The sequence below is a fragment of the Bubalus kerabau genome, chromosome 10 (genome assembly GCF_029407905.1).
Source record: "Bubalus kerabau isolate K-KA32 ecotype Philippines breed swamp buffalo chromosome 10, PCC_UOA_SB_1v2, whole genome shotgun sequence".
NCBI lineage: Eukaryota > Metazoa > Chordata > Mammalia > Artiodactyla > Bovidae > Bubalus > Bubalus kerabau.
This window is the reverse complement of record NC_073633.1, coordinates 17,885,937-17,900,985: the sequence shown is the minus strand read 5'-3', so window position 1 is coordinate 17,900,985 and position 15,049 is coordinate 17,885,937. Positions and strand designations below refer to the sequence as shown.

The following is a 15,049-nucleotide window of genomic DNA, read 5'->3' as shown; positions in this document are numbered from 1 at the left end:
TTAACACAAGACTTTAAAACAGCCATTCTCCTTTTGTGAGACAGTCTATGGATGGATGGAGATGCATAGCGTAACAACGTGAATGTATCTGATGCTACTGAAGAAGACACTTAAGAATGGTTAAAATGGTAAATTGTATATTCTGTGTATTTTGCAACAATTTTTTTCAGAGCCATTCTTCTCATGCTCAAAGAGCAAGTGCCTTAGGGCTCCCTCGTCTAAGAGGGGTCCTGGCTCCCCGTCCTCCTCCCCAGCTCCTCCGCCCCCTTCTGGGCCATAGCCCATCTCAAAAGCGGGGAGGCCATGCGCCTCACTTCCTTGTTTATCCAGAGGGGAGTTCTGGGCAGCGGAGGCTCAGCCCAGGCTGGCTGGGGCCTGGCTCCAAGGCTCCAGGTTTGCCATCGGGGCCTTTTTCCACCTACCCAGGTCCAGAGCTGGCACTACTCAACTTCCTGGCTCACTTGCATTTTTTTTTTTTTTTTTTTTACCTCCCTCAAGTCATTTAAACCTATTTACCTTTAGGCTACAAGGAGCCTAGGCTCCAGGCACATGAACTCAGGTACCAGCCAAGACAAGGAGGGTCAGGAGAGGGGGGCCTTTCTGGGGACAATGGGACGGGGAGGAAAGATGGAACTCCACTCCCTCATCAAGATCCTTCCTTCTGCCTTCAATTCAGTACCCACTTACCAAGTTCCTCCCCACGCCAGGCACGACCTGCAGACATGGAGAAGTACCGAGCTAGCAGTGGAGGGGCTAGAAGACCCCTCGCTCATTCCTGCTAAGACGTGAACTGCTATCACTGAGTCTGCACCATGAGTCAATGAAGGATAGGATGACCAGCTCTGCCCTGAGGGCCAGGGCAAGTGCCGGAGAGGAAGTGACATGAGTTGAACCTTTGGAAGGAATAGGAGGAGCTGGCCCAATGGACAGAAACAGCCTGGCAGTGCAGTCCAAGTGAAGGGCGCAGCAAAGGCTCGGGGGCCGAGAAAGAGCCTAGCATGCTGGCAGTCTGGGCCAGGGTCCGTGTGCCAGGCTGAACTTCCGCCTGCTGGTGGCAGGGAGCCGTGGGAGGATGCTGAATTGGGGAGGTGATGAACGGGGGCCCCAACTCTCTGCCTCACCCCAGCACATTCCTGGGCCCAAGCCAGGGCAGGGACCCTGGGTACTTTCCAGGTACCAGACCACGGTTCCCTCTCGGTCTTTGTGTCTTCCTTTCCACACTCATGAATAATGAAAGCAGCCTAGGCATCATCAAGATTATTCAAAGCTGCCCAGATTGATTCTAACTGGGCTCTGCTGTCGGGCAAGACTTCTCTCTTTTTTAAAAATCTCTTGGCCATGCTTCGTGGCATTTGGAATCTTAGTTCCCCAACCCAGGATCGAACCCAAGCCCCCTGCATTGGCAGCACGAGTCTGAACCACTGGACCACCAGGGAGGTCCCAGGGAAGACCTTTTTGACACCCTAGCAAGATACTGCCTCCGAAAACCTTTTGTTAGTGCTATACCCATCCAGGCTGAAACACATAAGCTTTGGTGTCTGTCCCATATGAGTATGAATCTTAGCTCCACCACTTACAAGATATGTGCTCTAGGTAGGGCTGTCAGGTAAAATACAAGAGGCCTGCTTAAAATTTGAATTACGAATAACTTCTAGTGTAAGTATGTCCCAAGTCAACTTCTCAAAGTGCATCAGGAAAATAACCCAGGTGAAAGAAGGCAGTGATATGCTTGGCATAAAGCCAGTACTCACTGGGGGAACGTTACCCTTTTCTTCCTTTCTTCTCAGAACCTTGTCCCAGAAGAGATTTTTTTTTTTTTAATGTTCACTATGAAAAATTTCAAGCACACAGCTAAAGTAGCAAGAATAGTAACAATAAACTCCTCTATACCTATGGAGAGGATGCTGTTACACGCCCAGCCCAGATTCCCTTAGTCCCCAGCTATTGGGAGGTTTGGGCTGCTAATGGTTCACAGATGCCCCTTACTGGAAGCACTGTCCTGGTCAGGCAATTATAGTCCCTCCCAGTGTGTGTGCATGCATGTCTGTGTGCACACCTACCCGCAGCCAATGAGATGGGAACAAAAAGCTGACCCCTTGCCTCAGGTGTGCCCAACTCTGAGGTGCAGTGCCTGTCCCAGAGCTCCCCGTGGAACAGGCTGAGGCTAAACCCCAGTTGAGCCCACACCCTTGCTGCCCCATCCCACTTCCCTCCCTCGCTTCTCCCAAGGACACGCCACCTCGTAAGCTAAGCGTGTCCAAATCCCTATCTCAGGCTCTGCTTCTCAGAAGCCAACCTGAGCTAACTCTCACTCGTGCAACAATGATTAAGATTGCTTCATTTAGCCCCTTTTATTTATTCGTGTGTTTGTTTTGGCTAAAGTACCTCCCATCATTTCCCCTTACATCCTTCATTATGTGTGTCTAAAAAAAATGTCAGCCTCTAAGGTTTTGACTTCCTTCCCTAATTTTCCTCCCAAAGGAGAAGGCTCTTGTGGGGGAAAGAGTCATAACTTTCAGCAGTGCCAAGGGACAGAGATCAGAGGCCAACCAGGCAGGCACCAGGCCATCTACTCTGGCTCCGGCCCAGCCCTGGACTATGGCGTGGCTTTGGTGGCCGGCAAGCCATGGTCACCCAGGTCCCACCTCTTTTGTGTGGATCAAGAGCTCTGGGACAGTGTCCCAGCACCTTCTCGGGGATGCCGCCAGGGTTTAAGTGTCTCTCTATTCTTAAAGAAGGGGATGGCATGGAAAGGCCAGCCCAGTCACGGCGAGCCACTGGCCAAAGCCCCCACCTGCCCTCCTGCCTGGACTCCGGGCAGTCCTACCAGCCAGAAAGCACAGCAGCAAAAGTCCACACTCTCCGACACACCAAGGAGTCTGCTATGCGGGAGGCAGCATGGATGGGGGAAAGATCACAAATACACATAATCAACGTTAACTGTTATAACCGTTTTAAACATACAATTCAGTGCCATTAAGAACATTCACAACGTTATGCAGCCATCACCACTATCTGGTTCCAGGACTTCTCCATCACCCCAGCAGAAACCTTGTGCCCATTAGTGGCCTTTCCCCTCACGCCAGCTTCTGACTTCAGAGAAAACTTGGGTCTGAGTCACAACTTCTTTACTCTGTGACCCTGGCAGGTTAAGTGAAACCTCTCTGAGCCTCAGTTTCCTCATCTGTACAATGGGATGAGAACTCAGAGAGGTGCCATGAAAATCAAAGCTGTTGGGGATAAAGTGCTTAACTGCTCCTGGGGCTGTTAGATTCAGGCCAGGCAGGGGCCTCTGTGGCAGAGGATGCCCATGCCCTCCACTGCCCATCCCTCCCCGCTGGTACTCTTTAGAATCTGGGGCTGCCTGCAGTGATGAAGGCGAGAGGAAGCTGCTTCTGTCTCCCACAGGCAGAGCGACTGGAACGAACACTCATGGGTTCCAGCGTTTTCCCTTTTCTGTGCCCAGACCCGGTTCCAAACCAAAGAGTTACAAAGGCCTTTAAACTCCACACTCGAGGCGAGGTCAGCCAAAACCCGCATTTCCAAGCACGGCGCTTTTATACTCTGAAAACAGCCAAACGTGAACTGGCTACTTCTGAGGGTCACAGCTCCTGGCGGCCTCTTGGCTGCTGGCAGCGAGGGCCGCCTCGCCAGCCTCTCCCTCCCTCCCCATATCCGTGCTGGGCTGTCTTTCCCCGTCCAAGTCTGAGAAGAGGAGCCCTGTCCACTCATCAACTACTGTGCAACCCCAGGCAAGTTCCCTGCCCACTCCGTTCTGTGAAGTCAGGGCAGGATTCCCTGAAGCAAGGACTCAGTCCTCTTCCAAAGCTCCCAGCCTGTGGCTTCAGTGAGCAGCAGGCTCAGAACTGCAAGGGATCTCTCCAGGTCGCCTGATTCAGTCCTCTCCACTGCCTTCCATGTCATAGACAGAACCCTGACGCCCAAAGTTTGAGGCAACTCGCTCAGTGTCACATGCGTCTTGGTAGGATAAATTCACACTCGACTATCTCAGGGAAAATCATGGGGCACAGGCGATGCTCCGAAGAGCCCAGGAGAAAATAATTCTCCACTTTGCAACTCTCCCTCTGCAACATGGCACCAAGCACCAAAGCCATTAAAATTCTCTGCATACCAGGTCAATGCATAAACTCAATACTAGTAATAAGTAATAGGAAAATGCTTTACAATTTATAATAGTAACGAGAAATGTGAACAAAACTGGCATAAATTTAATAATAAAGTGTATGATCCATATTTTGAAAGCTACAAAACACCAATGAGACAAATCAAAGACCCAAATATATGGAGAGATATACCCTACTCATTGACTGGAAGACTCAATAATATCAAGCCGTCAATTCTGCCCAAACTGATGTATAGATTCAATGCAATTCCAACCAAAATCCCAGCAGGATTTTGTAGAAAATCAACAACTGATTCTAAAATTAATATAGAAATGCAATTGTTTGTAATAGCCAAAACAACACTGAAAAAGAAGAAAGTGGGAGGACGCATGCTACCCAATTTCAGAACTTACTATGGGGCTTCCTTGGTGGCTCAGTGGTAAAGAACCTGCCTGCCAATGCAGGAGACGTGGGTTCGAGCCCTGATCCGGGAAGATCCCGTGTGCCACAACTACTGAGCTTGTGCTCCGGAGCCGGGGAGCGGCAACTACTGAAGCCCGCGTCCCAGAGCCCATGCGTCACAACAAGAGAAGCCCCTGCACCAAGAGGCCTGGGCACCACACTGAAGAGTAAGCCCCTGCTTTCTGCAACCAGAGAAAGCCGACACGCAACAACAAAGATCCAGCACAGCCAAAAACAAACAAAAATTTTTAAAAACTCACAATGAAGCTACAATAATCCGGACAGTATGGCATTGGTAAAAGGATAGACACATAGACAGTGAAATAGAATGGAGTCCAGAAAGAGAACAGACATAAATGATCAACTGATTTTTCACGAAAAGGCCAACATAATTCAAAAGAGAAAGGGTAAGTCTTCTCAACAAATGGTACTAGAATAATCGCACCTCCATAGGCAAAAAAAAAAAAAAGAAGAAAAAAGAAACTAGACGCTTATCTCTCACAATTTGTACAAAAGTTAATCCAACATTGATTACAAACCTAAATGTAAAACTTTTAGAAGAATACATAGGAGAAAATCTTTGTGACCTTAGGTCTGGCAGAGCTCTTCATACAGCACAAAAACATGAAAAGAAACAATTAATCAACTGGACGTCAGCAAAAATTAAAAACTTCTGTTCTTTAAAAGACTCCATTATGAAAAGGAAACGATAAGCCACAGACTGGGAGAAAACATTTACAAAATACTTATCTTTTAAAGGACTGATAATATATAAAAGAACTCTCAAAACTCAATAATAAAGTGATCAACCCAATATTAAAAAAATGTGCAAAGACCTGAACAGACACTATATCACAGACATAGATGGCAAATAAGCACATGAAAAGAAGTTCAACATCACTCATCAATAGGAAAAATGTGAATTAAGACTCTCTGCGACCCCATGGACTGTATGCCACCAGGCTCCTCCCTCCATGGGATTCTCCAGGCAAGAGTATTGGAGTGGGTTGCCATTTCCTTCTCCAGGGGATCTTCCTGACACAGGGATCGAACCCGGGTCTCCTGCATTCCAGGCAGATGCTTTAACCTCTGAGCCACCAGGGAAGCCCACATATATCTATTAGCATAACTCAAAAATAAACTGCCCATACTAAGAGCTGGTGAGGATGAAGAGTAACTGGAACTCTCTTATGCTGCTAGTGAGATGGCAAAATGGTACAAACTTTGGAAAACCATTTGGCAATTCTTTATAAAGTTAAACATACCTTTAGCCATATACCCAATAATCTCCTAGGTATTTACCAAACTTATGTTCATACAAAAACCTGAGTACAAAATGTTTATAGCCAAAAACATTGGAAATAATCCAAATATCCATCCATGCAACACCACAAATGAATCTCAAAGCAGTATTCTGAGCTAAAGAAACAGTTACAAAAGGCCACTTCCAATGTGATTACATCTGTAGGATGTTCTGGAAAAGGCAAAACTAGAAAGACAGAAGACATATGAGCTGTTGCCAGCAGCTGGGGAGAGAAGTAAGAGTTGACCATAAGAACTACCAAGTAACTTCTGGGGGTGATGAAAATGTTCTGTCTCTTGATTATGATAATGTTACATGACTGTCAAATTTCACAGGACAGTACACTTTGAAACAGTTTTACTACATAGATTGCATCTTATTAAATCAAACCAAACAAACCCTATTCAGCCTCAGGAGGGCTTGTCTTGTTTCTCCAACCGGTTTGATCAATGTGGGGGTTACTCTGACCCAGAGAGGTCAGGTGACTTGCCCGAGAACACAAGCTCTGAAGTCAGGTGGATTTGTGTTCAAACCTCAGTGCTGCCGCTTATTAGCTTGTTTGCCACCCCTGGGCAAACTGCTTCTCCCATCTGAGCCTCCGTTTTCTCATCTGAAAAATGAGAGCAAAGTCGTAACAGAAGCCCCCTTACTGGGACCAAATGAGCTTAAGGAAGAACAAACATGTTTTGCTATCCTCAAAGTTTAGCCATTATTATTACTTCTCATATGGCTACTGTCATTATTACTGCCAGAGAGCTAAAACTGAGTTGCAGGAAATGACTTCAATCCATATCTTCCTGCACGAGGTGGGCAATGACAAGCACCAGCACCATCAGTTTCCCTTGAGAGGCAGGCCTAGGCCCTACCCAGAAGGCATTCACAGTGTGGCTGGAAACAGCAGACAAAATCAGTGCAAAATCAACCCAGAGCAACAGAGTGCTGTAGGGATGAAAGCTACAGGAAGTTCAGAAAAGAGAGAAGCCACTCAGAACTACACAATCCTGAAGTCTTCCTGGGAAAGGCAGGCTTCCACTGAGCCACAAAGGACAAATCAGAGGCAGTTAAACCAAAGGAGAGGCACCATCGGGAAGGGGGAGAATGAGAAAACTCTCTCCACCCCTCTCACCCTTACTCCTGGTAAAAGGCAACAGGAAGCCCACAGCCTCAGCAGGTCCTACCAAGGACCAGCCCTGGGCCAACGGGAGGTGCAGGCACGACAGCAGTCAGTCCGGGTACCATGCGTCATCTGGGCACTCACATGTGTCCCCACATCTGAGCAGGAGGGTCCCACGGACGGTTGCCCAGGGATGCTAGGCTTTCACTCCAGCCCCTTCTTTTTTTCCAGGGACTTGAATTTGGGTTTGTCTGGGGAGTATTTGCTTAAGTCCAAGTGTTTTTCCCGCAGCCCAGGCCAGCCCCTTCCCTGCCCCTCCTGGCCCTCGTCTGGAGCTCCCGGCCAGGGAGGGCTGCCTGGCGGGGCCGCGGGTGCCTTTGATGCACACACCCCTCTCCAGACTTCAATGTCGCTGTGTGCACCTCCCCTTTAATAAGTTATTTCCGTGGAAAACCCTGGTAACTCGGTCATGAATCAAGCCTATAAACACCTCCAACCCATCAAAGCACCCAAGCAAGAGAGGGGGCGGGCAGGCGAGGAAAATCTTTTACGGTAACTCTCACACTGCTCCCTCAGAAGGGCCCGGCTGCCCGGCCCGTGGGGGCCAAGCCAACCCAATGAAAATGTGACATGTCCCCCCACCAAGCCCAGGGATCCAAAGCCCCCAAGGACACTGTCCATCTGTGTCCCCAGACAAGGCGAGAGTCCCAGCCCAGTGCCTGCAAAATTTACAGCCCGGAGAGGCAGAGCCGACCGGCTGCTCCCGGGGTACAGGAATGTAATGTTTTGGCTACCGGTGAAAGGCCCAGTTTATTGGAAACACACTTCTTTTCCAATGTTTGGTTTCCTTTCACTCTTTTCTCCTTTTTGTTTTTCCCAGAGTGCACTGCCCAGGGCCTTCAGAAAGGATATGGAGCCAGAATCCTGCCTGAGGGGAAGCAGGGAGGTGGGGAAGGGGCCCTGAAGTCAGATTATCTGAGTGGTGGGCTGAGTACCCTCTCTCCCTATGTGGGCAGAGGCCTGGGCACAGAGTGGGGAGACCCCAGGTCTGGACCGGGCTCTGTCACCTGGGAGCTGTGGGGCCCAGAACGGGCACTGGCCCTCTCTCTGGTCTCATCTGTAAAGTGGATGGGACAAACGAAAACCCCCTTAGAAGTGACTGACTGAGTGTCCTGGTCTTGGACGGCAGTCGGGCACAGTGTGGACTACAGCTGACAGTGTATTTGATGGAGAGTTCAGCAAGGCCACTCCCAGGTATATACCCCAGAGAAGCATGTCCTTATGTCCCCAGAAAGGCCTGTCCAAGAATATTTATTCGTAACATCACAGGTAAGAGCCAGAAACTGGGAACTGCCGTAGTACCCATCAGGAGTAAAATGGATACATTAGCCTGGGAGAACCCTGGCTGTGCCCAGAGTATTTATTACCCAAAACGAATGAGTGACCATCGATGTTCCCAACAGTATGGGTGAGCCTCATAAACATTCCATTTTTGGAATAAGGAAAAGCCCACAGGTCTAGAGGCTACCAAAGGCATGGGTCGGGGAGTGTGGATAAAGGAGGTCAAAAGGTCCAAACTCACAGCTATTAGATAAATAAGTCCTGGAGATGTAAGGTACAGCATGGTGACTACAGTTAATAATACAGTATTATATATTTGAAAGTTCCTAAGAGTAATCTTAAAAGTTCTCATCATGAGAAAAAGTAAAAATCATTTGTCACTATGAGGCGATGGACGTTAACTGAATTTATGTGGTAATCATTTCATAATATATACACATATATATCAAATCACTACCTTGCACACCTAAAACTAAAACAATGTTTCGTGTGTTTGGCCCTGCCATGCGGCATGCAGGATCTTAGTTCCCTGACCAGGGATTGAGCCCATGCCCCCATGCAGTGGAAGCCTGGAGCCTTAACCACCGGACCACCAGGGAAGTTTCACAATGTTATAGGACGATTATATCCCGATTAAAAACGAAAAAGGAAGATCCTTCGGTGTTTGCTTCCATTTGCAACAATTTCAAAAATAGGAAAACTAGTCAATGATGTTCCAAGTCAAGACAGAGCCATACAAACCTTTCCTCTAAAGCAATGGTCAATCTACCCATCAATCAAAAGTATTTCTGGGATTGGCAACCATGGCCCACCCTAGAGACAACTGTGGACTTCCCTGATTGGCATTCAAGGCCCTCCCCGTGGGCCTCACTTCTTACTGCCCCTCCAGGACTGCTCCCTTCCCAGAACAAGCATCTTCCCATGGCCCTGTGGTTGTGCAGCACGCCCCTGGGCCCGGGCTGCCCCTCCCCACCCCCAGCCCGGCGACACACCCCCAGCAGCCACCCTGGGCAGCGGCTGTCTCTCACCTCACACTGCGCACTTGGAAAACAGCATTTTCCCCGCCTCTCTAGGAAGTGATTTTCCCCCCAATCTTTCCAATTAGATTCTAGGTTTCCTGGGAGGGTCCTACCTTGGGTATGTGCTTCACACAGTCCTATCCCTCATGCTAATATGTGGTTACCAATTCATTTAATTACCCTTTACAAAAAGCTAAATGTGCTCCAGCTGCCTCACTACCTATGGTATAGGTGGGGTCTCCGTGGCATCCATGAGGGGCTGCAAAGCCCACCTATCAAGTGGAGTCAAGTGAGCCTGTAAAAGGGAGGCTAAGTGATTTAAATCGCAGGTCTGTTCTGGCTCCAAGGCCTGGGCTTTGCACCTCTGCCCTCTTGTGTCTACGAGCATCCAGTCATTCATACCCCCCACTCCACATCCCTACTCCAAGGTCTAGAAGCAGGACAGGGCAGTACTAAGAGGCTTATTTTATTTTTTAGTGAAGCTGTTCAGACCCAAGGGAGGCATGAGGGCAACAAGGAGAGGGACTCAGGGCTCAGGTGGGGCTGCCTCCAGCTTTCCTGAGCAACCACATAGAGCCCACTTTCCTGCAGAAGATGCAACAGGCAACCTCCTCATGGAGGTGCTGCTCAGACACTCGCCGTTAGCTAAGTGTCTTTAAGCATCGAATTAACCATCTCCCAGACTTGTTTATCTCCCCTGAAAACTGGAGGTCACAATGCCCACTTCACCAGGCTGTGTGGAGATTCCAACGTGCAGGCACCTGGCGACTTTCAGAGGGAGGGTCAGACGTGACGCACTGGCACTCTCCCACTGCCAGCCCCCAGATCACATGTGGCAGCTGATGGGATGAGAGCTGAGCAGCCAACGAATGGATCCAGCTGCTCAAAGCTGCCAGGCACGCCCATCCCAGGAGTGATCAAGTGATCGAGGCTCCTGACTTGAGGGGAAGATGGCCCAGGCACTTCAGATCCCTTCTAGGTCTGTCGAGCTCTGGGATCTTAGCCCTGGTTGCATATTAGAATCACCTGGGGAATTTTTAAAACCCCTGTTGCATAGTCCCTCCCCAATCATTTCTAGAGTGAGCTCTGAGCTTTTCAAAATCTCTTCAGAAGACTAATGTGCAAAAGAGGGTTGAGAACCAATGTGGGAGACCAACTGACCCATCTTACAGATAGAGAAGTCAAGTAGAAGCAGGTTGAGACTACCAGGAGATGTTGGACAGAGTCAGGACTGGGACCCGGATCTCCTGGCCCTCGGGTGAAATTTGACATTAACTTTTGACTCAAAGAAAGCCCTGGGGGCTCTGCCTGACCTTTGCCCTGCGAGGAAGAGGGCAAGGAGCTAAAGACACAGCTGGGCAGCCAGATCAGAGGAGGCAGGTCTGTCTCTGCAAGTACCTGGACTCTCTCTGCCCTCCTTGGCTCCTCTCCCAGGTCAAACAACAGCAGAAGTCCCAGAAACAAGGCTCCCCTCAACCCAAGTAGGGTCTCCTTGGACCTGAGACAGACAACATGAGCTGAGGGTCCCAGGACGTGAAGCCAGAGCCTCTCTGTGGAATCTGTTCCACCTCAGGGGACAGCGGGGGAGGGGGGAGGGAGCGCTCCCGTGAATCACAAAACAATCCCAACACCTTTTGCATGCCAGGCCCTGAGCTGGGTGCCAGGTGGGGTCGACCCAGGCACAGCCCTCACAGCCAAGGCCCCCAAACCCCATTCCCAACCTCTGCCCTCTGAAAGCAGCCTTGTTTTGCAAACACTGTCCCCTCTTTTCCTGTGACCCTGCAGATGGCCCTGGGAGGACCGTGCATACGCCTCGGCTCAGGAGGGCAGAATCTGAGGCCCAGAGCAGACGAGCAGTCTGTGGAAGACCACACAGCAGCTGAGGGGAAAGAAGGCCGGGATGTAACAAAGGGCTGGGGAGCCTGTGGGCAGAGATGGGTGGAGGGGGAAGACCCCACCTAGGGCTTGTCAGGTGCCCCATTTCACCTCCAAGAGATTGCAGACTGGAGCTGGAGCCAGACCGGCCACACTCTGCCCCCATCCCTCTCCCATCACCCCCACTCACCGTGCCTGCCCCCAGCAAAGCCTCCTCCCCACTCAGCTGCTTCCCAGGGCTGCACTCCTGGCTCGGCCTCACCCACCCGCCCCTTCTCCTCCGGATTTCATGCTGTGTGACTGTGTGACCGAGTCCACTCTCCACCGTCTCCCCTAACCTGGCCCAGAAGGCCAGGCAGCCCAGGCCCTTCCTGCTCTGTCCAGAGCTGGCACTACTCTGGATGACTCTGAGATGAAAACGGCTTCCAGGCTATCTCTGAGCCTACCCCTTGCCTTTTAAAGATCAATTAAAGCCTTGGCGATGATTCACCTTGCAGTCTGGGACAGTGCCTTTGATGTCTGCTCCAGACCTGAGACCTCTGTTTTTCCAGAGACTTCTACCACGGGGTGAAGGTAGCGTCCCTCCCTCGGGCCAGGGCAGCCACGGCTTTGCAGAGGTGCCAGCCCCTTCCGGGCTTTACCTTCTCAAGCTGGGGGTGCCAGGCCTTGATTGCGGGGTGGGGGAAAGGCACAGGGAAAGGGCCCGTGAACACCAGGAATTCTTTCCACAGAGGACAACTGGAAAAGCGATGAATCTCTGCTTCCCATGGCGGCCAAGGGCCATGGACGGAGAATGTTTAATATAAAAACATCTGACAAAGTACCTTCAGGATATATTTTCTGCATCAAAGAAGGAGCTCTTGGCAACAGGCGCTCTACCCTGACAAGGAAACTTTCGAGCACGGCTCCCGATTGTTACAGACACCGGAGGAAAGCGTGCCAGCGGGGACAGGAGGGCGAGCGGTGCGGCCCGGCAGACAGATGGTTGTGATTAGGCTGGATGCAACCAAGTGCGTTTTCTAGAATTTCAGGTCTCCTCAGAAAACCTGCCGGTTCCCCCGGTGACACAGGCCACCAGAGGCGGAGTGAGGGGCAGGGGCCATCTGCCTCCAGCTCAGAGGCACACAGCGCTGGACAGATGGGCACAGGGCTCCCCCTCGGCCCAGCGGCCTCCACTCACAAGCTCAACTACTCGCCATCTCTCTGATGTACTCAGATACTCATCCAGCAACCACTGACGAGCAGAGGCTCTCTAAAACCCGTTGACAGCTGTTCATGTTGAACCTCGGAGACCCAGGAACACAGAAGCCCCAGAAGAGCAACAACCGGAGAGTCCTATATCTTTCAGGGGGCAGAGAGGGCACCATGCCAGACTCCAAGGAACCCAAAAGGGGCTGGACCGCCTGGGTCTGATCCCAGGTCCACTGCTTTCTAGCTGGGTAACCTTCGGAAGTTGGTTAACCTCTCTGAGCCACAGTTACTTGTCCTTTAATTTGGCTCATAAGTAGCTACTTCATAGACCTGTTGGGATGCATAAATGTGATTATTAAATGTGTTATGATCTGTCTTTATTTTTATGTGTTCTCTCTCTTTTCTCTTTGTCCCAGGCAAAAATCCATTCATTCATTTATGCCATGACCATTCATGTCAATTCATTCATGTCATTAAGCCAATGACCTCTGGCTATTGGCTAGGACCTGTGCTGGATGCTAGGCAAGGTCCAGAGCCCCTTCAGTTCCAAGTATACGCCAGAGGTCCCCCAGCCCCAGTAACTACTACCCCTCTGTTCCAGCCATTCTTCCAGATTCAGGACATCTTTGGATTCAACTTACCCTATTCCCCATTTCTCATGTATTAACCTTCCGCCACAAATAAACTCAGAACACACAATGCTATTTGCATATCCCTCTGCTTCTGCACAAGCTCTTCATTCCTTCTGACAGGCTGTCTCCATCCTATCGTCCTCCTGGCGAACACTGAGTCATCCTACAAAGCCCAGCTCAGAATCACTCTCTCCTTGAAGCTTTCCCTGAACACCTCATTTCCACCCCAAGGGAGTCCCCCGTTCTTGTTTCTGTGCTGGTACAAAGGCTTGTCCACATCTCCACAGTGCTTAGCACAACCACTCACCATTCTCTGCTTGCTATCTGCCTCTCCTTCTAGACCATCAGCTCCTAAGGGAAAAGTCCTGGCTTTCTTCACTTAGAGCACCTGCACCGGAATGCTGCTGCTGCTGCTAAGTCACTTCAGTCGTGTCCAACTCTGCGCGACCCCACAGATGGCAGCTCACCAGGCTCCGCTGTCCCTGGGATTCTCCAGGCAAGAACACTGGAGTGGGTTGCCATTTCCTTCTCCAATGCATGAAAGTGAAAAGTGAAAGTGAAGTTGCTCAGTTGTATCCAACTCTTCGCGACCCCATGGACTGCAGCCCACCAGACTCCTCCGTCCATGGGATTCTCCAGGCAAGAGTACTGGAGTGGGGTGCCATTGCCTTCTCCGGCACCGGCATTCAGCAGGCTCTTAATATGCATTCAATACACTGACTCGTCATCCCAAAGCCTACAGTCAGGAAACACGCCAGCCCTGGGGTCCTTTGTCAGGGACCCTAGAGGGTGTAAAAGCTGTGTGATTTCTGGTGAATCAGTTGCCTTCTCTGGGCCTTGGATTCATCTCGGATTAAGTGTACCCCCAACTCTAGTTCCCAAGTTTTCATACTCTGGGACTAGGATTGCCAGGGTGGTGAGTGGTGGGGAGTCCAGGACACCAACCATCTCCTTCTGTGTGGCCTTGTTCCAGGCCGTAGTTTTACTTTGATGAGACAATGATGAGAAGCTAAGATGCTGCAGGCCAGAAGTCCCAGCTCTGCACAACCCCTCAAGGTCCAGGAGCTGGTACCAGGGAGCCCTTGAGATCAGTGGTCCAATGGGCCCAATGTATAGGGAGAAAACTGAGACTAGGCAGTGAGGAGCTTACCAGAGCTCATACCACAGGGCAAAGGGTAAAGGGCAAGGCCAAGCCTGGGACCCACAGAGGCGCACTGCTCACCACCCCCACGTACTTCTTGGCAAATGATGCTGGCCAGGCCTCCTCACACGGCCTGGTCCTCCCAGGACTGCTGACATCATCTCTGTTGCTCCAGCCCTCGACCCCCTCACTGCTTCTCTTCTAACCCCAAACCACCAGCCCAGGAAGAATGGGCTCCTCTGTGAGATACCTGGGAAGCTTTAGGGAGGAAACAAGGCCTTTTTTTTTTTCTTTTGTAGGTCAAAGCTATAACAGGAAGAAAACATGGCAGACAGACCTCCCTGGTGGTCTAGCGGTTAAGAGTCCACCTTCCAGTACCGGGGACACAGCTTCGATCCCTGGTCCAGGAAGATTCCACGTGCTGTGGGGCACATAAGCCCGTGCACACAACTCCTGAAGCCTGTGCGCCCCAGAGCCTGTGCACCACAACAGAAGCAGCCACTGCAAGGAGAAGCCTGCTCCCCGCAACTAGGGAGTAGCCCCCGTTCGTCACAACCAGAGAAAGCCTCAGCACAGCCATAAATCAAAGTTTCTAGAACCTTTAAAAAAAATAAAATTATAAAAAAGAACCCATGGCAGAGATATGATGTTAAGATCCAAATGCAGCTTATTTTGGAACCAGAGGGGAGTACATCCCACCCCCGCCCCAAGAGGAGGCAAGGAGTCTGGGGCCATTTCGGAACTGGAAACGGCAAGCTGGTCCTGGCCCAGAAGCTCAGCGCCAGCCCCCATCCACAAATGTCCAAGCTGGTTCCTGACCTGGGGGGCAGGCAGAGCAGGAGTGGGC

At 50.6% G+C, this 15,049-nt stretch overlaps 1 protein-coding gene, 1 long non-coding RNA gene and 1 other non-coding gene across 4 annotated transcripts in view; 1 reads left to right on the top strand and 2 right to left on the bottom strand.

The window, feature by feature from the left end:
• SMAD6 (SMAD family member 6) overlaps window positions 1–15,049 on the bottom strand; it is a 77,206-nt gene that overhangs the window by 42,921 nt on the left and 19,236 nt on the right. The gene's annotated exons all lie outside the window — the stretch shown is intronic.
• Window positions 5,618–5,690, bottom strand: TRNAS-GGA (transfer RNA serine (anticodon GGA)). The gene has a single exon. It is a non-coding gene; the product is annotated as a tRNA-Ser (tRNA).
• Window positions 10,514–13,779, top strand: LOC129620929 (uncharacterized). Its single transcript, XR_008698875.1, has 3 exons — window positions 10,514–10,743; window positions 11,149–11,265; window positions 13,402–13,779. It is a non-coding gene; the product is annotated as an uncharacterized LOC129620929 (long non-coding RNA).